General features: G+C 37.8%; 1 pseudogene; it reads left to right on the top strand.

Moving 5' to 3' along the window:
• The first annotated feature begins 2,193 nt into the window (after positions 1–2,193).
• LOC141499167 (carnitine O-acetyltransferase-like) lies at positions 2,194–24,468 on the top strand (annotated as a pseudogene).
• Positions 24,469–24,681: the final 213 nt, after the last annotated feature.

Raw genomic sequence — 24,681 nt, 5'->3', positions numbered from 1 at the left:
CATCAGGAGGAATAGAGAAAATGAAAGGTATCTGTAGAAGGTGATCAGAATGGTTAAGGAATACAAACTACATCATTCATAAGGTACATTTAAAATCAGAGGCCTTTTGATCTAAGGAAGATGTAGAGGGGGGCATGGTAACAGTTTTCAAATATCTGAAGGTCTATCATGGGAAAGAGAGAACTAATTCTATGTTATTGTTAATGAAATAAGCACAAATGGGTTGGAATTATTGGAGAAAAGATTTTATCTCATAGTATAAAGGCTTTCCTAATGATTGTTGTTGTTCAGTCACTTTTCAGCTGTGAATGACTCTTTGTGACCCCCATTTGGGGTTTTCTTGGCAAAGATACTGGAGTGGTTTGACATTTCCAACTCCAGCCCATTTTACACATGAGGAGACTTAGGCATATATAGGGTTAAGTGACTTGCTCAGGGTTGGCCCTATCTAATGATTAGAGCTATTTAAAGTAAAAAAAAAAAAAACTAAGTAGTAAGTGCCCCATTACTAGAAGTGTTCAAGCACATCTGGATAACCATCTATTGGGAATATTGTAGAAAGGATTCCTGCATGCACTGAGACATTAGACTGAATAATCTCTAAACTTCCTTCCATCCCTGAGAGTGTATAATTTGACCTCTGACTGTTTAGAACTCCTCCATCATCATATCTGCCATCTTTAGGTATCTACCCCTTAGACTCTCCTTAAAACTTGCTTAGCCTATGTTCCATTTCCATCACACTGAGTGGTTGAGAAATGAATCCCAGATCAGATATTACTGGCTGATAATAACTTCACACACACCCCTGTTCAAGGGATGACACATTTGGCAAGTCTTTCTGGACTACCCTGAAAGAGTGACTATGCCTAGAATTTGGGTGTGGGGCAGGAGGATAAGGGATTATAGTTTGGGGAAAGGAGATTCTTCTTGGCCATTTTCTATGTACACATGGGTAGCTAGCTACTAGTCCTGCCGGTGAAAATACCTTAGACTAATGTGGCAAAGGGGGAGTAGGAAGGGAATGCAGGAAGAAAATACAGAAAACATATGGGCCATGAAATAGAGCATATGGATGGAGTCCTCAAGTACATGGCCACCCATATGCTCCTGAGCCTGGATTACTCAGCCTCCTCCTCTCTGCCCCCTCCCCCCCTGCATTTGGGACCTGATTCAGGCAGGTTCCTTCCCTTTCTTCCCCTCCCCCTCTTTCCCACCCAGTCTGCTGTACTTGGTCCCTTCTCCCTCCTCCCCTCACTCCCAGCCTGGCTCAAGAAGTCCTCTTCTCCCCCTCACCACTGACTGCTTCATACATCAGATGCTTCCCACTATTCAGGGGAACTGGGCCCATTCATGTGTGATTAATGCATTGAACTTCCCTGCTGCCCAGAGAGATGCCAGGTACAGGTGGATAAAGGCTGAGCTTAATTGGCATGGGGGAGGAGGAAGAAATTGTCTTTGCTCCAGCTCTATCTTTAGACTCTTGTCTTTTGTATTTTATTATCAACTTTCCTCCCAAAATAGCTCTCATATGGCAGACTTGACCTTTTAGACCAAAATGTGACCACCCATCCATAACAGTGAAAGTTCACAAACTGCTTTGTGACCTTGGGCAAGTCACCTTAACTGCATTTTGTCCCCTGTAAAATAAGCTAGCCTAGAAAATTGATCCATCCAATAGGATATATGTGAGGTGAATTAGATTGTCTCCCTGCATCTCAGGGAATAGAACTAGGAGGAAGGAGTAGAAATTGTGAAGAGGCAGTTTTTCATCTCCCAGTCTCAAGTCAGTTACTCCAGCTTCCCAGAGCCCCGGACCCAACCCCCTTCCACTCTCTACCCTGGACTATAGGCAAGAGTAGGGGGGGTTGTCTCCCTGGCTTGGGTCCAAAAGATGGCAGAGGCAGCAGGTGCTGCTAGAGGAATGGCTCTTGAGACCAGCCTTCTGCCCTTAGCCCAACCTGCCAAAGCTAGGAGTGTATACAAAGGTGCCCCCACTCCAGCAATACACCCAGAATCACCACTTTTAGATTCTGCAGCCCATTGCTAGTGGGGAGGAGCAGAATAACATCAAACAACTAGTGGATGATTTCGAGGTTCAGCAGATATGGGGAAATATGACTGCAGAAGATCCTGGAATAAAGAACCAGGAAGACACACAACTAGCTATCTTAGTGGTGGCTCCAGGCCTGACAACCTGTGGTGATCCACTCTAGCCCAGGCCTGGTGTTACCCAAACAAGATTTTGTGGATTCCCAGGGTCAGCTTTCATTTGAAGCTAAACTCATAGAAAGGGCTGTGAATTTAAAACCATATATGATAAATGGGACTGTCAGTAGCATATCTTAAAGGAAAGCCACTGTCTATGAACCAGTACTACCAGATCCTCTCTTTCTACCAAATCCCTGGCCTCAAGCAGAACATTTATTACAATAATGGGACACCCTTCATGGCAGACCAGATTTTCACAATACCAGAGAAGATCTAGAACTAGTCCCTGCAGACCAACAAAGTTATTCTTACTACCCATCACCAAAATATTTGGACCAATGCTGACATTAACCTCATCAAAGGCAAAACATGCAAGGATTCAGTACATTGGATATAGAAAAGCATCTGTCAGAGAACATCTACAAGAACTGAGACTGATCAAGTACTCCATGATGGAAGCAGTAAGCAGAACAGTGGGCACCCCTGATTTGATATAACCTGGCAGTTCAGAGTAGCAGATGAACATGCTGCTTTCCCCCACCCACCTCCCCTCATGTGCTTCTGGACCATATCGTAGAATTCTTGAAGAAGCCAGAACTTGTGAGATCACTCAAGATTCCCGTACCCATGCCCAACATCACCCCTGGGATTAAAAGTGATATTGAGAAGACCAAGTAGAACCTCAACTTACAGTTCCATCACTTTGGAAAGGATTTTCCCAAGTCAGAGAAGATGAGTCCAGATGACTCTACTGGACTGTTAGAGAATCTATGGTCATACCTGTTCTACCTTGTGAGAGTGCCTTACTCTGAATGTTCTACCTGAGTCACACTGACATAATCCATTCCAGTTCAGTTGATTCTTTCAACTTTGTAAAAACCAAAGATAACACCAATATGATGGAACAAAAGAAGGTAGAGCTGCTGAGGAAGGCAGTGATGACACATGAATCATACATTGACAAGGCTCTTGGAAGGTAAGTCATGGACAAACTCCTACTGGCCTTAAAGCTTCAGGCCATCAAGGATTTAGTGAGCATCCCCTGAGATCTTCATGGATATATCCTTTGTCATTATAATGCACTTTAACCTTTCTACCAGCCAGGTCCTTGCCAAGACTGAATGCATCATGTGCTTGGGTCAGTTATCCCTGTTATGTTGCAACCACCCCAAAACTGAGCACACAAACTTTGTGATCTCTGCCTATAATAGCTGTGCTGAGAGCAATGCTGCCTGTCTCACTCACTACCTGGAAAAGGTAGTGAGGTTATTCAACAGGATGCCTACATCATCCATCTCTATAAACGTAAAGGGAAAAGATTGTCCTATGATAATCACAGGGCTATTTCCCTTTTAGTCAATGCTGGTAAGATTCTTTCCAGAGGTACTTCTCAATAGGCTGATCCTTCACCTGGAAGATAATTACCTTCCTGAAAACAAGTGTGGCTCCAGAAAGGGTCAAGGAACAGTAAAGGTAGTCAATATATTGTGCTGTCCAACAACTCCAAGAAAAATGCCAGGAACATAACAAAGGTCTGTGTACAATGTTTGTAGATCTGACCAAGGATTTTGATAACATCAATCGTGAGGGTCTTTGGAAAATTATGTCAAAATATGGTTGCCCAGAGAAGTTCATCAGTCTTATGCATCAATTTCATGATGACATGCTTGACTAGGTTCTGGATGTTGGACAATTCTCTCAAGATTTCCCAGTCACCAATGTAGTAAAACAAGAATGTGTCCTTGCTCCCATGCTTTTTAGCATGATATTTTCAGTGATGTTGTCAAACACCATCACTGAGGATGAACATGGCCTCAAGGTCAGCTCCCACACTGATGGTAAGTAATCTTTTGTTTGAAGATTATTATGCACTCATTGAAGTCTCTAAAGTTGAGGTTTAGCACATTATGGATTGATTCTCTGCTGCTTGTGCTAATTTTGGTCTAACAATTAGCACCAAGGAAACACAGATGCTCCATGAGCCAGCATTACACCATCTATCTGTGGAACCATCAGTTACAGGACATGGTGAAGTTTTGAGTACTGTGGACAAATTCACTTTCATTTGAGTACAGTGGACAAGTGTCCCTTCCAGGGAGGTACACATTGACAATGAAGTTGATACTTGCATTGCCAGAGCTAGCTCAATATTTGGGAGGCTCTGAAAGAAAGTATGGGAGAGAAGAGTTATTAGGCTGACTATCAAATCAAAGGTCTACAGAGCTGTTGTACTGAATTCATTGCTCTATATACTGGACAGTTTACCAGCTCCATGACAGGAAAGTGAATTGCTTCCATTTAAATTGTCTTAGGAAGATTTTGAAGATAACCTGGCAGGAGAAGATACCAGATGCTGAGGTCCTTTCTTGAGTTAAATTGTCAAGCATTCAAATATTACTACAGAGAGTACAACAATAGGTTGGGCACGTTATCAGAATGCCTGTCATATGCTTGCCAAAAATACTATTTTATGGAGAACTCACAGAGAACAAGTGCTCACAAGGGGGTCAGATCTCCCTGAAGAACTTTAGAGTTGATTGTACAGCATGGAATATACTGGCATAGGACTGCCCAGCATGGTGTGCCCCCATCAATGAGGGTGCTGCACTCTTCTAAAAAAGGCAGAATTGAAGAAACTCAAAGGAATTTTTCATACACAAATTTAGAGTGAGCACCCCCCTGTGTTCACATGAACTATTTGTGCCCTACCTGTGGCAGAGGATTCCAAGCTTCAATTAGTCTGATTAGACACAGTTACATACCCTGTAATTTGTCTTAAACATAGTGATGTCATTTTGGTCTTCTTTGACAATGAAGGACAAGAACAAACGTGCTAGATAACCATTGTTCTAGGTGCTATAGCTACAATGAAAAAAAATAATGAAATGGTTCCTGTCCTCAAGGAGCTTACATTCTATAGATGAAGGTATTCCCAACAACTATGCAGAATGTAATCTAGCCATGTCTTCTTGTGTAACTTTTGTCCATGAAGTCTCATAAACTGTCAATGGAGGTAGGGGCTGATAGGAAGGGAAGGTAGGTCTTCCCAACAATGCTGGATACTCTCCTCTAGTTCTTCTGACTTTTGCTCAGAGAGAAACATATGACTTTTCTAGTACTTATCTTTCTGAAATGGATGGAGTTCCACACCTCCCTCAAATGATGCAGTTAACAGAATCAACTGAACTATCAAAATACTGAAATACAATCAAAAAGTATAAATTAGATATTAAGAAATTTTCCTACAATCTCACAGCAATGTAGTCATACATGATCAGATTTTAATGAGTAAAAAAGATTACAAGATTCAACTATACCCTGATCTTTTAATCAGATTTGAACTCTTTTTAATTGAGTCAATATGGTTGAGAGATTTAGTCATGGCTCTTGGGTCTACATAAAAAATAATTATCAAGCCAATTCAGAAATTGAAGGGATCAGGGTTGGGAACTCTTGATGAAAATAGACCCCTTCACCAAAACTTGAGCAAAGCAAGAGAAGGACAAGGCTTCTGCATCTCTATTGGCCATGTCATCAGAACTACTGAACTAGTAGAGACAATGCATTTATCTGGCAGCAGAGCAACACAGTAAGGGCAGAAACAGATTCAGAGAGACAGATGCCCAAGGGAGAAGTCAGTCCCTCCTGGCAGACAAAAATGACAACTGTGGACTCAAGAAAGAAGTCGGAGCTGGGAGCCCAGCTTGGAACCCTGCCCAGCAGAGATGAAACATACAAATAATAATAATGATATTGATAGAAGTTAACATTTCATTATGTGCCAGACATTGGATCAAGTACTTTACAATTATTATTATTTTATTTGATGCTCACAACAATCCTAGGAGTTAGATGCTATTGTCCCCATTTTACAGATGAGGAAACTGAGACAGACAGAGGGTAAGTGAATTGCCCACAGCTAGAAAGTGTCTGAGACTGAATTTGAACTTAGGTTTTTCTGACTGCAGACCCAAGACTCTATCCATTGTGCCACCTAGGTGCCCTATGGGAACTCCACATAAAGAGAACAGGGCCATTCATGAGGTGAGGCATACTTTCAATATTATGAATTGTTAGCTACCCTTTGCTACACATGAATCCTACAATTTATACTTTAAGTCAACAAACATGTATATTCAAAACATAAAGGGTATGAGTATGAGGAGCTAATCTCAGGGACCTACTCTTCTCATTGTTGCTGTGTCTATTTGTACCAACTAAATTTACTGTGCCATATTAGTAAACCTCTACCATGATAGAAGCAGCCCCCACAGGGTCACTCAAGAAAAAGGAAGGAGCAGTCACTCTCTCTGGGAATCCAAACTTAGGAGGGTTTAAGGGTTATAAGGGAGAGTAGCATACTAGAAGGTTTTTCACATTTCTCTTTTTCCGTGTAATCAGTCCAATTCCTTTTTTCAGTCACATATGTTGCTTATGATTCATTGATCCATTAATACTGTAAAATTCTTCATTGGTAATTAGATATGGTTTATTGTTCAGTTGTTCAACTCTTCATGACCCCACCTGGGATTTTCTTGGCAGAGATATGGGAGTGGTTTGTCATTTTCTTTTATTCGCCAGCTCATTTTACTGAGAAACTGAGGCAAAGTGTTGAGTGACCTGCCCAGGGTCACAACAGCTAGAAAGTGCCTGAGATTAAATTTGAGCTTGGGTCCTCTTGACTCCAGGACCAACAGTCTATCCATTGAGCAGCCTAGCTGCACTGGTAGATCATTTGGATGATGGATCTAGAGCTAGAGGGGTCATAAAAGATTATCTAGGGGGTGGCTAGGTGGCACAGTGGATAGAGCAATGGCCCTGGAGTCAGGGGTACCTGAGTTCAAATCTGGCCTCAGACACTTAATAATTACATAGCTGTGTGGCCTTGGGCAAGTCACTTAACCCCATTGCCTTGCAAAAACTAAAAAACAAAAATTATCTAGTACAACCCTTTAGAACAATGACAAGGTCAAACATCCCAGTCATAGAAGTCCTAAGGAAGAGAGTAAACAGCTGAATCTGGATCCTCTAAATGAAAATTCAATAATTTTTTGCATTGCCACCCCCAAGACCCCTCCTGCAAATTTCAGCCTACGAATACTACCAAGAGCTATTCTGTTTCCTTTGAATGAGTTGTGATATTTCATGACTTGTAACCATATAACAACCTAGAAGAATATTACTATTAAAAAAGTACCATTTTTTCCAGGTGAAGCTTAGGTTCATTAAATCCAATGCATGCCCAATGAATATACCTATACCTATCAACCATCTCAAAGTATTACTTATACATCTTCATGTATTTGGTCAATATATATATATATATATATATATATATATATAATATATATATATATATAATTCATCCACTTTGTTTTTTATATGTGGAAAGTTAGACTAAATATTTTTATAATCTATTTTTATTAATTAAATATTTCTCAATTACATTTTAAACTTTTTAACATTCATCTTTTAAAATTTTGAGCTCCAGATTCTCTCCTACCCTCCTAACTCTCCTGTGCCTCCCCCATGCTTTGAGAAGGCCACAATATGAGAGCAATTAAACATCTGAAGGCTAAAATCTTTTGAATAATTATGGATCTTCCTAGAGTCAGGAAAACCTGAGTTCGAAACTGGTCTCAGACACTTCCTAGTTGTGTGATCCTATTTGTGGCTATCTTATTTCAGAAGTCATACAAAGATCCAAGATTAAAGCAATTAACAATATATCATCTGCAAGCAGAGCATCAAAAAGACCTCATCAACTATAAGAAAGCCTTCTGCCCTGGACACCATCCAGAATAGTAGCAAAAACTTATGGAGAGTACTCATCTCCCTGTTTTACCTGTTATTTTGTGCTAATAAGCAGAGATTCCTTCAAACTCAAATCAGAGACTCTGTCAAGAGTAAAAAAGTATAAACAACCAAATACAGGAGATCCATGGAACTTCTATAAAGAAGTTGAGCATCAGCCACAAAAGGTAAGTGTAGAAGACAAAGTCAATGCCCCCATCTTCCTAATCCATATCCCTACTTTCAATTATGTCTGCCTGCCCACAACAAAACCTCTAACTTTTCTATTATGGTCAAAGAAGAATCTCAGAATATTTTTGACATTATAAAGGATCTTTGTTATGTGAGAGCTGAAAATTGTAGCTATAGCTAAAATTTCAAAATTGAGCAGAAAATTGGATTCTCAAATAAGGAATAAAAACAGAAGAACTTGCAAAATTTTCAGCCTGGAAGAACTCTCCAAACACAAGATTCCATAAATCTATGACCCTTAAAATGTATACAAGTAAGGAAACTCAGGTCAATTTAACACCTGAAAGCATACTTCATTTTGGTTATATTAACTTAAGAAATTGAGGGTTTCTCATCAGAAATACACATTCAAGGTCATTTATAACATTATTAGTTTCCTTTCCCTCAAAGGTGGTAATATTATACATATATATATATATATATACACACACACACACACACACACATATATATATATATATATATATATATATATATATATATATATATATATGGTTTTTGCAAGGCAATGGGGTTAAGTGACTTGCTCAAGATCAAACAGCTAGGTAATTATTAAGTGTCTTAGGCTGGATTTGTACTCAGGTCCTCCTGACTCCAGGGCTAATGCTCTATCCACTGTGCCACCTAGCTACCCTCAAAGGTGACTTAAAATTCTGATTTTGGAGATATTTGTTCCTTACCAGCTATACCTTCTGTCTTTTCTTTTGTTCCCAAGAGGAGAGAGGAGCAATGCCTTCTCAGTTATTCTGAAAGCATAGAGGGGGATAACAGTTAAGCTGGGGAGGAAGGGATTTGCCCATCCAGTATCTGAAGAATAGTTACCAGATTATGGCAGCAAAGAGAAAAGACCCAGAGCTCTTCTTGTTCCCTCTAACCTGAGACCTTGGATTAATTAGACACCTTGAATTCATATCTCCTGCATGTGATAATGGATACAGATAGGGTATAAACACCATGCCCCAGGTCAGAACTGAGAATGCCTCCTTGGCTCTTGCTCCTAGTTGGAAAATTGAGAAAGGAATCTATCAACTTATAGAAAAACTGATGAAACTCAGGGCCAGGAGTCTTTATTAAAATTAATAGATCTGAATTTTTTTCAGATCAAACTCTCTACTACCACCCCTAACTCAATCCAATTCAAATTAGTCCAGTTAATATATATATATATATATATATATATATATATATATATACACATATACATATATATATATATGCAGGTGTCATGTACAAGGTCCTATAAAATGCTCTGTTTGGACTTACAGCCTCTGAGATGATGATTAGGACAATTATATAAGTAACAATGATACAAAATTGTATGTGATTAAGGCACCAGAGCTATCTGGGCAGAGTGCAGGTTAAAGTAAGCTAAGCTTCAATGGAAGGAATAATGACAGAAACCGACAGTCTACTTCTCCCCCTCCAATGTTAATTTTTTCTAGTGTCTTATCCTTATTTTACTTGACCTCTCTCTATAGCCTTTTATGCTTTTGTTTATCCTCTCCACTTGGATATCTAGGTTTTCACGATATTATTCTCTTAGTTCTCTTGCTATCATACTATATCTTTTCAGTTCCCATTGCTGTATCTTCCTCTGGTCAAATCCCAAGTTTCTGTCCTGGTTCCTTTTCTCTTCTTTCTCTAGACTATTTCCCTTAATGATCTTTTTTTTTCTTTTTTTTTAGGTTTTTGTAAGGCAAACAGGGTTAAGTGGCTTGCCCAAGGCCACACAGCTAGGTAATTATTAAGTGTCTGAGACCGGATTTGAACCCAGGTACTCCTGACTCCAGGGCCGGTGCTTTATCCACTACACCACCTACCCGCCCCTCCCTTAATGATCTTATAAGTTTTGTTGGGTTCCATTATAATTCTATGCAGGTGATATGTATATTTATTTATCAAGTCCTCACTCTCTGGTCTTATATCGCCAGTAAGCTGCTTGAAAATCTTGAAATAAATGTTCTGTAGACTTCTCACTTTTAATATGTTCAAAGAAAAACTCAACTTTCCTAGAAAAGTTCAGATTCCTGAAAATCGCTGTTGCTTTGAAGACCACCATCCTCCCACTCACCCAAGATTGAAAACACAGCATCATCTTCAGCTTCTCAATCACACTTTCCCCAAATATTTAGTCTGTTGCTTATTGTTTCTGCCTGCATATATAGATGGATTGTTTGCTGTCCCTTGAGCTAAAAAGACGAACAGAATGACATCACTATGTTGGGGTTAAGATACAGTGGGTCTGACTATGGATGATCAGACCAATATAGGCACAGAAGAATCTACTACAAGTGAGACACAAATAGACCATATATAAATATGCACGTACATGTGTATGGGTATATGTTTGTGTGTGTATATATATACATATATATATACATATTCACACATATATAAATGTATATATGTATATAAACTCTTCATGGTTGCCACTTTGTTGCCTGTTGGTTGGTTGCTCTACTCAAGTCTCTCCCCATTTCAGTCCAGTTCATGTTCTTCTTGTCTGTCAAAATGATTTTCCTAAAGTACAGGTCTGAACTTGTTACCTCCTCCACAATAAACTCCAGAAGTTCCATTTTACTTCTAGGATGAAATTTAAAATTCTCTGTTTGACCTAAAAAGTCCTTCCAAGATTAGCCACTTTCCACCTTTCCAGTCATTTAACACTTTGCTCCCTTCTGTGATTCAGTAGCACTGGTTTTCTTCCTTATAGACAGCACTTTGTCCATGAACTCTGAGCCTACTCATTGTCTCCCCTGCCTAAAACGTTCCTCTTTTTCATCTTTACCTTTTGGTTTCCTTGACTTTCTATAAATTCTTTCCTTAGCTCAAATCCTACCTTCTTCAAGGGTACTTTCAAAGTTATCCAGCCCAGGGGTAGCTAGGTGGTGCAGTGGATAAAGCACCGGCCCTGGAGTCAGGAGTACCTGAGTTCAAATCCAGGCTCAGACACTTAATAATTACCTAGCTGTGTGGCCTTAGGCAAGCCACTTAACCCTATTGCCTTGCAAAAACCTAAAAAAAATAGTTATCTAGCCTACCATCACTACTACCATCCCATACAAAATAGTACTAGGCCTTCCCTCTGAAAAAACTCCACTTAAATCTTATATATAAAATTTTATTTGCATTCCTTCTCCCTATGTGAACTCCTTGAAGACAGATATCATAGGATTACCCCCTTTTTTATAAATCCAGTGCTTATTATAATGACTGACATCTAATAGGCACTTAATAAATAGTTGGTGACTGCTGTCTGAAGCATATAATAAATACTAGAGCTTCCAGATAATTTACTACGACTCTAGCTAGTAGAAGAGGGGATATAAAAAGACTTTAAAGGACAAATGGAAAAGAAAATGTTTGCCCCCATTTTCAGGAAGGCTATGTGAAAGGTGCTAACCATAATGGGGAAAATGCTGCCTGTATTTTAGAGAAGGATAGAAATGAATAAAATTCAATCTTCCTATCTTAGATAAAAGTTTGGATTGGGGAACTTCCATAAAAGGGGTTCAAGTCTCACAGTGGCCTAGTTGCTTTGTTTGGGCCAACCAGGTGGATACTGTAGGGCTCTATAAGAACAAACATGAATCTATATTGATCAATCCGAGGTATATGGTCCAAACAGTCTGATCTGAAAATAGATATAACAAAACTAAAACATCAGGACAGTGTCAGAGAAGCTGGTAAGAAGAAACAGAGGGCAATACTTTGACCAGTAACAGATCTTGTGACAAATCCTCTAATCCATCAGTTTCTCAGCTTCAGTGAACACAGATCTGAATAGTGAGGTTCCTAGACAATACCAGAATAAGTGAGGTTCCTAGACAATACCAACCTGTTATAGAAGGCAGAGACATTCAGACAAGGGATATTTTTCAATTAGGATAACAAATCAATGGTACTCAGGATTTCTTTGAGACCAACATCATCTTTCTTGAATATGGAATTTCAGTTTTCTAGAATTGCCTACATACCCCCCCCCAACCCGTAGTGTCTGAGTATGTGAAAGATTGAAGAGCTACAACTAGAAACTTTTGTATGTGGAAAAAGCATCACAAACTATATCCAAGGCAAGATGGACACATGGGAAAGGGGATAGGGAAAAAACTGATACTTAAGGGGAAGATAATGATTTGTAAAATATTTATATGTGGAATAGTCAAACATTTTCAGTCCAGCTATCTTTACCTGATTACTCTTGCTAACATTCTAGGGGTTAAGCTCTATTGTTTCTATGCTTCTTAAGTACTACAAGTGGTGTCTATATCTCTGAATTTTTATGTCATCTAAATTTGGACCTACTTCTGATCTACACTAGTTATGTGACTCTAGGCAAGTCTTAACCTCTGAGAACTCTAGATCATGGGTTTCAAACTCAAATGGAAAAAAAGGACCACTCATCTGTATATAAAAAATCCCTGTAGGCTGCATCTTAACTTAGTTTTAAAATGTAATATTATCTATTTTGATAGTTTTATATTTATTTTGTTAAACATTTCCAAATTATATTTTAATATGATTCAGAGTAGGCGGTTATGATCTAGCCACATACTTGAGACCTCTGCTCTAAAACAATAAGTTGGAGGAAACATGCCAAATTCCATGGGCTAAGGGAATTCTCTCATCCAAGAGCTTCCCATACTGATGAAATCATAGGTCCATTCCATATCTCTATCCCCTAACCTAAATCTGGTGTACTGGTGCAAAGCTCTAGCCATTCCCATTCTAATTATACCTCTGAGAAAGCATACCCATTAAGAGTACAGGCCAAGAATGATGTCACTCCTTTATTTATTTTGTCATTCTGTCTTGATTAAACACTATTATTTTATTTCGAGTTGCTCTCTGATCTGTTATTAAAGCATGCACTGGGTGAAGGAGTGAGCTGACTATCACTCCTAATTAAGTTCTAATAGAAGTGTGATTCCAGAAGTGTGGGATAACTGTCAAAACTACAAGAAAATTTAGAGAATAAGAAATAATTTCCACCTGGGAAAGTAAAGATCAGAGAAAGCTTTACAAAAGGGGTGACATCTAAGTTGGTCTTGAAGCAAAAGGACTTGAAAAAATGGAGATAGAAAAAGAGAAAGAGAAGGGAAGATGAAGTGAACCAAGACAGAGACATGGAAGAGGGCAGAATGAAAATAAGATACAGGAGGAACATCAGATAAAATCTGACAAGCAGATTGGACTCAGACTTTGAAAGTCCTTGAATATTAAAGTCAGGAGATTATACTAAATTTTGAAAGAAATAGGAAGCCAATAAAAAGATTTGGTTTATTAATGATTGGTTTTGTTTGTTTTTTGTTTATTTTTTAATATGATGACAATGATACATTATTCAGCAAATTACTCAGGTTGTGGAGGATGGATTCAAGAAGATAGAATAGGTTGAAGGGAAGAAAAGGAAGCAGATCATAATAATCTAGTAAAAAGAAGAGTTGAAAACCTAAATTGGGGGGGTGGAATAGCATTGGTGGGATAAGAATTGGATGTAAGATATATTACAAGGGCAGTTAGGCAGCATAATGGATAGAGTATCAGCCTTGGAGTCAGGAGGACCTGAGTTCAAATTTAACCTCAGACACTTACTGTGTGATCCTGATCAAGTCACTTAATCCCAGTTGCTTCTGAAGTGGGGGGAAATATTCTGCAGAAATACTGAGTACTGAACATGATAATTTTCTGCTGTTCAGGATGAAAGATTAAAAAAAGTTAAAGATGACTAAATTGATAACCCTAGAGGTCTGGGAGAATGGTAGTGCCATAAACTTAAATGAAGTAGTCCCTTTGTCTATATGGGTTTCACTATTCCCTTCTATCAAATGAAGGGATTGAACTAGCTAATTACTAAGGTCCCTTCCACCTCTAAATCTCTAAGAGGAGACTTAAGTCCCTTACGGGACTGACTGGGAGAAGTGAAAGGTGATGAGTTCCAACTGTCCTACCCTTCTCACCAGCTTTAATGACTGTTATCTGCCTAGGACTCCAAGACTTCATACTAGTGGGTTTGTCCCTAATGGGTCACTCAGCTGGACTAAGTGGGAAATCTATTGGAGTGTTTCAATCTGGTATCATTTGATAAAGTGTCAATTCTGTGAGGTCCTTCCTATATTCTCACCCTACCCCAATTCCCCAGAATGGTTCATTGCTTAAATTCTAACCAATCTCTAAAGAGAGTGCTCTTAACAATGGAAATGAAAATATATTCAGCAAGATATAAAGATACATATAAAGAAGCCAATAAAAGACTGTGTAAACAATCTCTTGATTCCAAGCCTATCTATTCTGGGTGAGTTAGGGAAGGGAGGTGGTGAATGTCTGGAGCAAGTCTAGTTAGGAGAAGTCCCTGGTTGAAAGCCAGGCCTAAATTATCACAAACAGATAGAGAATGAGTTTCTAAATCGGTCCTGATGCCAGCTCAGCATTTCTTAGTTACCACTGAGCTCCAGTGGTTCTTTCTGTCCTAGATGGTTGCAAACTCAATCAGCTTTCATTGTTTACAAAGTAAATGACTTTACTTCTTTTCGTAAAAAAGTAAAACAAACCTATTTTTTTTTCATCACTTTTGAAAGGTGACCCTGCAACAACCTATAGCACAGGGAACATAAGAGCCAGTGAAAAGAACTCTCTGGTATTCAACAGCAGAAAAAACAATTCACTTAGTCAAAAAAACTGAGTTCAGAACTACTCTCTCCATTTTTTCATTATTCATGTGACCAGAGGTCATTTCACTTCTCTATGCCTCAATTTTCTCACTTGTAAAAAGTGATTATCAAAGTCTCTTCCAACTGTAAACTATGATCCTACCTGAGTCTCCAACCAGTTCATGACCCATATGACTTCAACCAGGTCACTTTCCTTCTCCAAGTGTTTTTCCTTCTCTGAATTGAATTAGGTCTCTTACCACTCTAAATCCTGTGATTTAATCAATCAACAAATATTTTTTAAGAATCTACCATGTGCTTTTCATTGAATTCCAAACTAGCCTCTCATCCAACCATTTCTCCCACAAAATGGATCTTGAAAGAGCACTCCTCTGAGCCATCTATAAAAAGTAGCATCCGCCAGCAGCTGGTTTGAAAAAATGCTTCTTCTACACTTGAAAGAAAGGGCAGATATAAGTACAAGTGAAGCCAGTCTGGGATGACCTCTCCCTTGTTGGGCATAATAATCTGAAATGTTCATGCATTAGAGCTTCCCTTTCCATGTCAGTTGTGGATCCCATGGGTTTTCAAGGGTTATCCAGGCTACTATGCCTTGGATCTGGATCCACGTGGCATGACTCATTATCAGCTATCATTGTCTGTTATCTGCAGAGGACTCTTATTTAAATAAAGGAGAGTGGTGATGATAACTGATTATCCTGGAATTCCAGGCTTCAAAATGAGAACCTGATCAAAGATATTGAGACAATTTGCACGGCATTTAATCTTTCCATTGCAGCTCATTACATGATCTCAGTTTCTGTAATTGGCAGAGGAATGTGCTTTGGGGGAAAAAAATAAATGATGTTATCAAGCTATCCTCATCCCTGGGGGGGGGGAGGAGAGAGTAGTTTAGGGCTTCTCCTTGCAAGAAGTTATACTTCCAAAGGAAGTAACTTAATGGCTCCCCAAAGCTAATGAAGCCATGCCTCTCTTATCACTTAAATAATTCCTTCAAACTCACCCCCTACCAATAATCTTTCCAGGAATGAAAAGAATAGAACCTTCAGCTGTCCTGAACAACACACAATCTGCTCATGGAGCCTTCACACAAAGACAATCCTGGATTTGGAATCAGCCAACCTATATTTGATTCCCAGATTCCACTCTGACATAGTGTGGGAAAGTGTGGCAACAGATCCTGGGGTGGTCACTTCACATCACAGTGCCCAAGTAGAACAGATACACACTCCAATAGATCATTAGATTCCCCAAAGAATATAACTGAGCAACTACTGGACAGATCTTTCCCATTCACTTGAACTTGTCTGCACTGTCTTAACACCTCATGGCAAAATCACAGAGATTCTGATTGGCCAGTTTCAAATCATCTAACCCCTCCTAGCATGACTTTAATATTACAGCTGCCAAGAGTCATAAAAAATATATATAATCAGCATCTATGGAGAAATAATTCCATTATGACAAGGCCACATAACTGAGCTTCCAGAACTTAGCAAATTCAGGAACTAGGCAGGATTGGAATGGTAGGTACTTGAAAAACTTATTTCTGACTGATGAATCTACCATAACCCATACTCCTTAGATAGTAAATTACTGTTAACACAGAGAGAGAGAGAGAGGTAGAACTGAAGTATACAAGACCTGTGAATTACTTGGGATTTAATAAAATAATTAAATATATTAACTGTGCAAATTTTTACATCTTAGAAAAGTTCATATATAATAAATCATTTTGCATTAGTGATTTATTTTACATGATTTAGAACTGAGTTAAAAAGTTTTTGACATAAATTATGAAACCATTTTTATCACTTTGGATATCAAGTGTACCATCAATAGAGTCCAATATTTCAAATCTGACCTTGATTACAGCTCATAAGTTTTCAATGGGGTTTAAATTAGGCAAATTCCCCATTGAAATATGTTTATCTATACCTCTTAGATAAATTTCTTAATCTTTTGTGACATGGGATAAAATACCATGATATAAAATCATCCCTTTTGTGAAATTTTTGAAATCTTGAAATAACATTGCCTTTTTAATATATAAATACTTTTATCTGAGTTCATTATTCCCTCAATGGAGATAAGATTTCCAGGTCAAATGCCCCCTCCAAAAAGAAGTTTCTTCTTGTTGTTCAGTCATTTTCAGCTGTGTCTGACTTTGCCTGATGCATTTGGGATTTTCTTGGCAAAAAAAGATTAGAGTGGCTTGCCATTTCTTTCTTCCAAAAAATGGAAAGTAGAGTATTTTTTAACAGAATGATAAAAATGACCAAATCTAATTGTAGGCTTCTTTTAATAATAATTTTTGGATAGCCTTGATTGAAAAAGTATGTTTTATTATAAAAATAATATTGTCTAAATGTTCTTTATTCCATTCTCTGAGTAGTCTTTCCTATGAAAAGGATTTTTCCCTTTCATATCCAAATTTAGCAGCTGCTTTTTTTTAAAAAAAAAACTGTTCTTCTCACTGTTATTTCAACTTCAAGAAGCCTAAACAATAATGTAGAGGAATCAATAATAATTCTTCTAGTTTCCAGGATCCTTTGAAGTTCTTCAATTATTTTATGAAAATTAATTGAGCTTTGTGATTTTTTTTGGCATTATCATTCATTTTCAATCTCCTGTTCCTCTGTGCTTAGACAGACCCTGTTTCGTTGTAGGATTGAATGAGTCTTAAAATATTTGACTATACCACAACAAAAACCACTAAAATCTTTCACAGTCATTGAAGTATGCTCTTTAAAAGCTAAAACTTTTGCATATTTCCTTGGAATAAAAATTCTTTTAAATCACAAAATTAAAAACACATAAAAAAATAAAACACAAGTGTATGAAATCATTTAATTAACAGAGAACTAACTAATGGTGGGGAAACCAGCTCAATCTAATTTCATCTAGTCAACGTCAGATGTTCCAAGTCAAATAGAAATACACATTTTGTTATCACAAAATTATACTTTATCAACATTATTAGTTGTCCAAAAGTACTTTACTCACCAATATAGAAACTCATTCACTCTCTGAGAACTATGCAGGGCTTGAAACTTCCTCAGCACTTCTGAACGAAGAAATGAATGAAGTATTTATTGATTATTAGGCACAAACATTGTGCTAAGCACTGAAGATACAAATTGTAAAGTAGACTGTCTCTGCTCTAAAAGTTCACATTCCTACAGGGAAGACAATACATGTTATATTTCAGCAAGAAGTCAGTTGGAAAGGTCCAATGCTATTTAGGATGCAACAGCTAAGTATGAAATTCAATTCAACAAACATTTATTAATTTGCCTACTATGTATCAGGATAGCTAAATAGTTCCATAGTGCAAAGAAAACTGGACCTACAGCAAGGAAGACTCATCTCCCTGAGTTCAAATCAGGACTCAGAAACTTATTAGCCATGGGTCCCTGAACAAGTCACTTAATCCTGTTTGCCTCATTTGTAAAATGAGCTGGAGAAGGGAATTGCAAACCATTCCAGTGTCTATGCCAAGAAAATCCCAAATGAATTCATGAAGAGAAGAGTGGAACAACTGAAAGAAATGAACAACAAATATACCTTGGGGACTATAGTAAGCACTGAGGATAAATAAAAAAGGCTAAAAAATAAAGTAGGAAATACTTTCATCCCCATTTTACAGTTGAAGAAACTGAGGCAGAGAGAGATTAAGGTCACACAATAATATAAGTATCTATTCACTAAATATTTATTCAAATTCAGACCTTTTATGTCATTTCCATTGATCAATCATATCAGTTTCTGTGGATGGATCATTTTTCACTGGGTAGGAATATTGCTATTCCAAAATCTCTTGGGTTCAGGACTCTGGACCTTCTCCATCAAGGTCTGAGGGGTATTGGTGGTCAAAGTGACAGTTTCACTCACCTGAAAAAAATGTTTCCTCAAGTTGCTTTGTTGCCTCTTCTTGGTTATTTTGTCTTCCTTCTAGTGAGCAGTTGGTGCTGGTCCCTTGTCCACAGGAGTTGCTTTCCCTCTCAATGGGTCTGGTCTGATGATTGAATTGGAAATAGTACTGGTGATCTGGAAGTTGCTGCTTCTCCAAAGAATGCAGTTATCCACCATTCATGGTGGTTGGCTAATAGCTATTGCTCAGGGATGAGGAAGGTGGTCACATTTTCACAATAATTTTCTCCTCAATTATGGGACCAGGGAGACTGAGCTAGAAGTAAGTCTGGTAGCTTGGTATACATTCCTATTCCAAAGCTCTTAGCTCTTATCCTTCAAGGTCCGTTAACATATAATTTCCTAAGCATGGAGCTCAGTTTCAAATCAACTTCATGCCTATATATTAGTCACTCAACTATCATTGATTAAGTATGGCTCATATACCAGGCCCCATGCTAAGCAATAGGGATACAGAAATTCAAAAATAATGTCCTTACCTTTCAGGAACTTACATTTTAATGGGAAGACAACTTATAAATAACCAAGGACATAAATTAAACATATATATATATATATATATATATATATATATATATATAGAGAGAGATATAGAGAGAGAGAGAGAGAGAGAGAGAGAGAGAGAGAGAGAGAGCAAATGGAAGATTGTTTTGGGAGATAGATACAACAGGGAGAGACATATAAATATAAATATTACTTTTAAAATTCATAAAGGAATAGAAGTGAAGTTTTATTTACAGTCTTCCCTGTTCTTTGCTACAGATATGTTAAATGGAGAATAGGCTGTAATAGGAAACATTAAAGCAGGAAGATCAATTAGAAGGTTATATAAGAGACCTATACAAGGGTGGTGGTGTGTGAGGGAAAGGAATGGAATATACAAAAGCAATGTTATAAAGGTAGAAAATGAAAAGAATTGTCTACAGACTGCCTATGTGAGGAGTTAATGATGATACCAAAGTCTGACTGAGAAGATGATGAAGGAGGGAAGAACTGGGAAGAAAGCAAGTTCCTTTTTTGGAAATGTTGAGTTTGAGGTGACTGTGGGGTAGAACTGAAAGGCAAGTGGAGAAACATGACTGTGACTCAGTAGAAAGACTAGGGCTAGATATATAAAGCTGGGAATCATTTGCACAGATATAGAAATTGAAACCATAAGATCTGATGAAGGTATATTGTTAGAGTTGGTGGTTGAAACCTATTTCCTGATAGATTGTTTTCTCATTTTTTTAGCATTGTAGTTGAATTTCAAATCCTTACTCCTACAGTTGAAGTCATTGGGTTGTCAAATAATATGTTATCATGCCCAATGGTTTCTGGGTATTGTTTATCTATTATGCCCCACCAATTAATTTTCTTTATTTTCATCAATACTAAATAATTCTAATAATTACTGATTTATCAAATACATCTAGAATTATTAAGCACTCTTTATTCTTTTTTCTTCCTTGGATTCTGAATATTTATTTTTACAGATAGATGCTATTTTGTTTGATAATTTGATTGTTATATTATTAAATCTATTTTATTTATATTTTGTTATTATATTAACATGACTCAACCATAAGCAAATTTAAGACACCACCTCTGTTTCTCATGGAAAGGGAAAGTAGCAAACATTCATCAAGGGTTACTATATGCCTGATGCTATGCTAAGCACTATACAAATACTATTTCATTTATCATCACAATAACCCTATGAAATAAAGACTTTTCTCATCCCCATTTTACAGTTGAAGAACCTGAGGCAGAGAGGTTAAGGTCACACAGATAATAAGTATCTATTCATATTCAGGCTTTTCTGACTCTAAAATAGGTGCTCTATCCCTTGCATCACCTAGCTGCCTCAAGCAAGTTATAATTTGGTAAATACAAATAGTCATACTTCTTAAGGTAATATGTTTCTAAAGTTTATAAATGTCTAAAATAACTCTTCTTTCTATTATATTCTGAAATGGGTTTTTTCCTAACTTCAGAAACTAAATGAAGAGATATGATGCTAGTTCCAGAATTAAGGAATTTTATGAGTTTTAACCTAATCCTATTCATTTTATATGGATATATAATACTTTGCTCATGTCACCACCCACAATATTATATCTCTACTATCTATAACTTTGATATTCCTCTATCTGATTATAATTTCTGATCATTCTTTCCTTCATCCCATATTAACCCACTCTTCTTCTGCTTCATGACCTTGTCACTCCAACCATCTGGTCTTTCCTTTTCCTTCAAAATATTAACTCTATTGTTAACAAATTCAACTTTATAGTATTCTCTACCCTTTATTTCATTATATTGTTATCCTATTGTCAATCATCCCTTTCCCAATCTTAATCCTGAAATAATCCCACCATCTACATACAAGGTGTTGAATTCCAATGGAATCATGTGGAGTCCTAAATTTATGCTTTATAATCTCAATTGAGCTCTCCATGCTGCAAGACAATCATTTTACTTTTTCCTAATTGTACTTTATACCATTCTAATCAGCATCCATTGAAAACTTCTTTTTTCCTTAAGATACTGCCATGGTCCCCTCTTCACTTCCTCTCATCATTCCTTCCATCACCTCATCCTTCACTAAAAAAACTGAGACTATAATTAACTCCCCTTTCCCTCCCATTTTTATTTCAAATCACTTCAACATTGTTATCCATTCTCTCCACCTTGGTGCAAATATTAGGGCTTCTATTTGTGCCTTTGATTCTATCCTATCCTTTCTTCATTTCCTCTGAGAGTTCTGATAATTCACCTCTTCTCTAATTCTGTCTAATAATCTGCTGGCTCTTTTTTCTACTGTTTACAAACTTGTCCACATTTCACCTATCCCTTTAAAATCTCTTCATTTCATCATTCCCTCCAAACTATTCTAAATTTCTTCTTCCTTTTACAATCAATTTCTAAAAAGTTCTCTAAATTCATTATTTTCTTTTCCCAATTTTCCACTCTCAAATAATCAAATTTATGCCCTCATCATTCAAATGAATTTCTTCTCTCCAAGGATACAAATGATCTATTAATTGCCAAATTTGAGGACCTTTTCTCAATTATGGTCATTTTGAAGTGGTTTGAACTATACCCTCTTCTCTGGGTTCCCATGACACCTCTCTGTTGGTCTTCTTCCTACCATCTGGTCATTCCTCATGACTCCCCTTTACTGAATCCTATTTGACCCCCTACCCAGGCATCAATATAATGAAAAATTCTCTTTTCTTGTAACCTCTTCTCTTTTCTTTAAGCACTCTTTACATGATCTCTAACAGCCATCAGGTTTTAGCAGGCCTATCTATGTGATTGACTTCAAGTTCCACACATCTAACCCCAATCTTTCTTCTAAACACCAGTACTACTGACCAGTTACTTAGGGACATCTTTTTCTGAATGTTCCATAGGCATCTAAAATTTCATATTCAAACATACCCAAAACATGTCCAAAACATAAAACATATCTTCATTTTCAAATCCTTATCTTCTTAACATCTACATTTCTACTGAAGACATCACATCCTTCCAGTTACTCAGGTTCACAACTTTGGAGTCATCCTTTGCATGTCCCTCCTCATTCCCAGATGAAGTATGGAAGATAATAAAAACCATTAGGCACCAATTAAATGTGAGTATTATTATGTGCAAAGGATTTTTGTTGTTGTTCAGTCATGTCTGACAGTTCATGCCCCATTTGGGTTGTTGGGTTTTTTTTTGACAAAGATATGGGAGTTGGGGCAGCTAGGTGGCACAGTGGTCCTGGAGTCAGGAGTACCTGAGCTCAAATCCGGCTTCAGACACTTAATAATTACCTAGCTGTGTGGCCTTGGGCAAGTCACTTAACCCCATTGCCTTGCAAAAAAGTAAAAATAAAAAAAAGATATGGGAGTAGTTTTCTATTTCCTTCTCCATTTCATTTCATAGATGAGGAAATTGATGCAAACAGGGCTTAGTGACTTGCCCAAGGTCACACAGCTAATATGTGTCTGAGAATTTCAACTCAGGTCCTCCTAACTCCAGACCCAGAGTTCTATCCACTGCCTCACCAAGCTGCCCCTATCCTGAGGATTTAAAGACAAAATGAAATAGCACCTAACCTTAGGGAACATATAATATCAGAGCCAGAAGAGAGCTTAGAATACAAAAAAGTCAAGGCTGCCAAACAAAAGAAGAAACTAAAATCCAAGCTGAATTTTGTTATCATGTTCTTTTTCCTGAACACCCAATTCACTTCTTTAAAAAATAAAACACACAATAATATAAATAATAAAAATAATAAAAAATAAAATATTAAAAAATAAATTCCCCTCTCCAGTCCTTCAATCTTCAAAGAGTGTAAGTCAAAAATTCATGGGATTTAGAACATCCTAGAGACTGTCTAGTCTAACTTACTTTACAGAAGAAGAAACAGGGTCAGAACAGGAAAGTAATTTGTCTAAGGCTGTGAAATTAATTAGTGGGAGAACTGAAATTTGAACCCAGGTTTTCTCACTCAATATCCACCATATAAAAATGGCTATCCAAAAGTAGAATAGGCAGAAAATCATGACTGTCCATCCCTGGAGGTCTTCAAGAAGAAGTTGGATTGCCACTTGTCAAGAATGATTGAGAGATGCTTCTGCTCACATGAAGCTTGGACTTAATGACCTCTATGGTCCCATTTGGCTTTGAGATTCTAGGATTTTCAGCCATGGTGATTCATCATGTTATCCTTCCCCCTGGACTGAGGGGAAGAGGTGCCCAGGTAGAGCTGTCAGCAGCACCAGCTGGGAGCTCTGAGCTGAGTGGGCAGTGTGTGCCCAGGACGGATGAGGTGTGAAATGAGGTCTGTCAGGTCTGTGCCCCCTGAAGCTGACTTGGCAGGCCTTGTTTTCACCCTGGGTGAAGCAGATTGAGCTTTTTCGGGTGTTTTCCCAGCACTACTCAGGGAGCAGGAATGGAATTTGTTTTCTTCCCATTGTGCATAATAGTCTAAAATAAGCAAAACCAACAAACATAATGGAGGAAAGGTGTGCAATGGGAGGAAGAGGGCAGGGCAGAATGAGAAAGGGAGATGGAGAAGAGAAGAGGAATGACCACCTAAACCCAGGCCACTTTCAGAAGATCCTAATGAGTGAGTTGGAAGAGAGGGTCCTCAGCAGGAAGTCTGCATTATTAACGTTGGCACCAAACACAACCTGACTGCAATCTGAGAGAGCGGCTGCTAAGCTGGCACGACACAGACCCCATTCTTGGCTGAAGCATCAGAACAGATGTCTAAAGAGGGAATTTTTTTTTGCATGTGGGTTGGTTTTTTTTTGCAACATTACATGACCTTATGCCAGAGCCTGTTTGTGCCAAGGTAAAGGTTGTTAATGGGTCAAAGAAACAGACTCATTGGCTCTGCCCAGCATAAAATGATGCTTGAGTGGGTGCTCCAGGTCAAAAGGTGGGAAGAGATGTCAGGAAGGGCTTAATTATGCCAGCAAAATTTTTTAAAAGACAAGAAAAAGAAGTCCAGAATCTCCTCTCTTTGGGGCCATAGGAACATAAGAATCTAACCAATGGACCAGTCATAGAGATGAAGGGTTCCAAGGTGGCTGATGTGAACCAGCTAATTATGGAAGTTCGACATTAATGATACTCTTCCCACGTGAAGTTGAGTACACTTTGAATAACTATGATAGTTTGTGCCTTTGTGTTTGTATGTGTGTAGGGTGGTGTATGTGTGTGTGTGTGTGTGTGTGTGTGTGTGTGTGTGTATGAATGTGTTGGTGTTATACGGTGGATTCACAGAGAATCTTTTTTTTTTTATTTTTCCCCAGAAGTTCAAATAATTGTGTTTACAATT

The sequence above is a fragment of the Macrotis lagotis genome, chromosome 1 (genome assembly GCF_037893015.1).
Source record: "Macrotis lagotis isolate mMagLag1 chromosome 1, bilby.v1.9.chrom.fasta, whole genome shotgun sequence".
NCBI classification, from domain to species: domain Eukaryota; kingdom Metazoa; phylum Chordata; class Mammalia; order Peramelemorphia; family Peramelidae; genus Macrotis; species Macrotis lagotis.
Note: the sequence above shows the minus strand (reverse complement) of the source record. Positions and strands in the feature narration are given on the sequence as shown.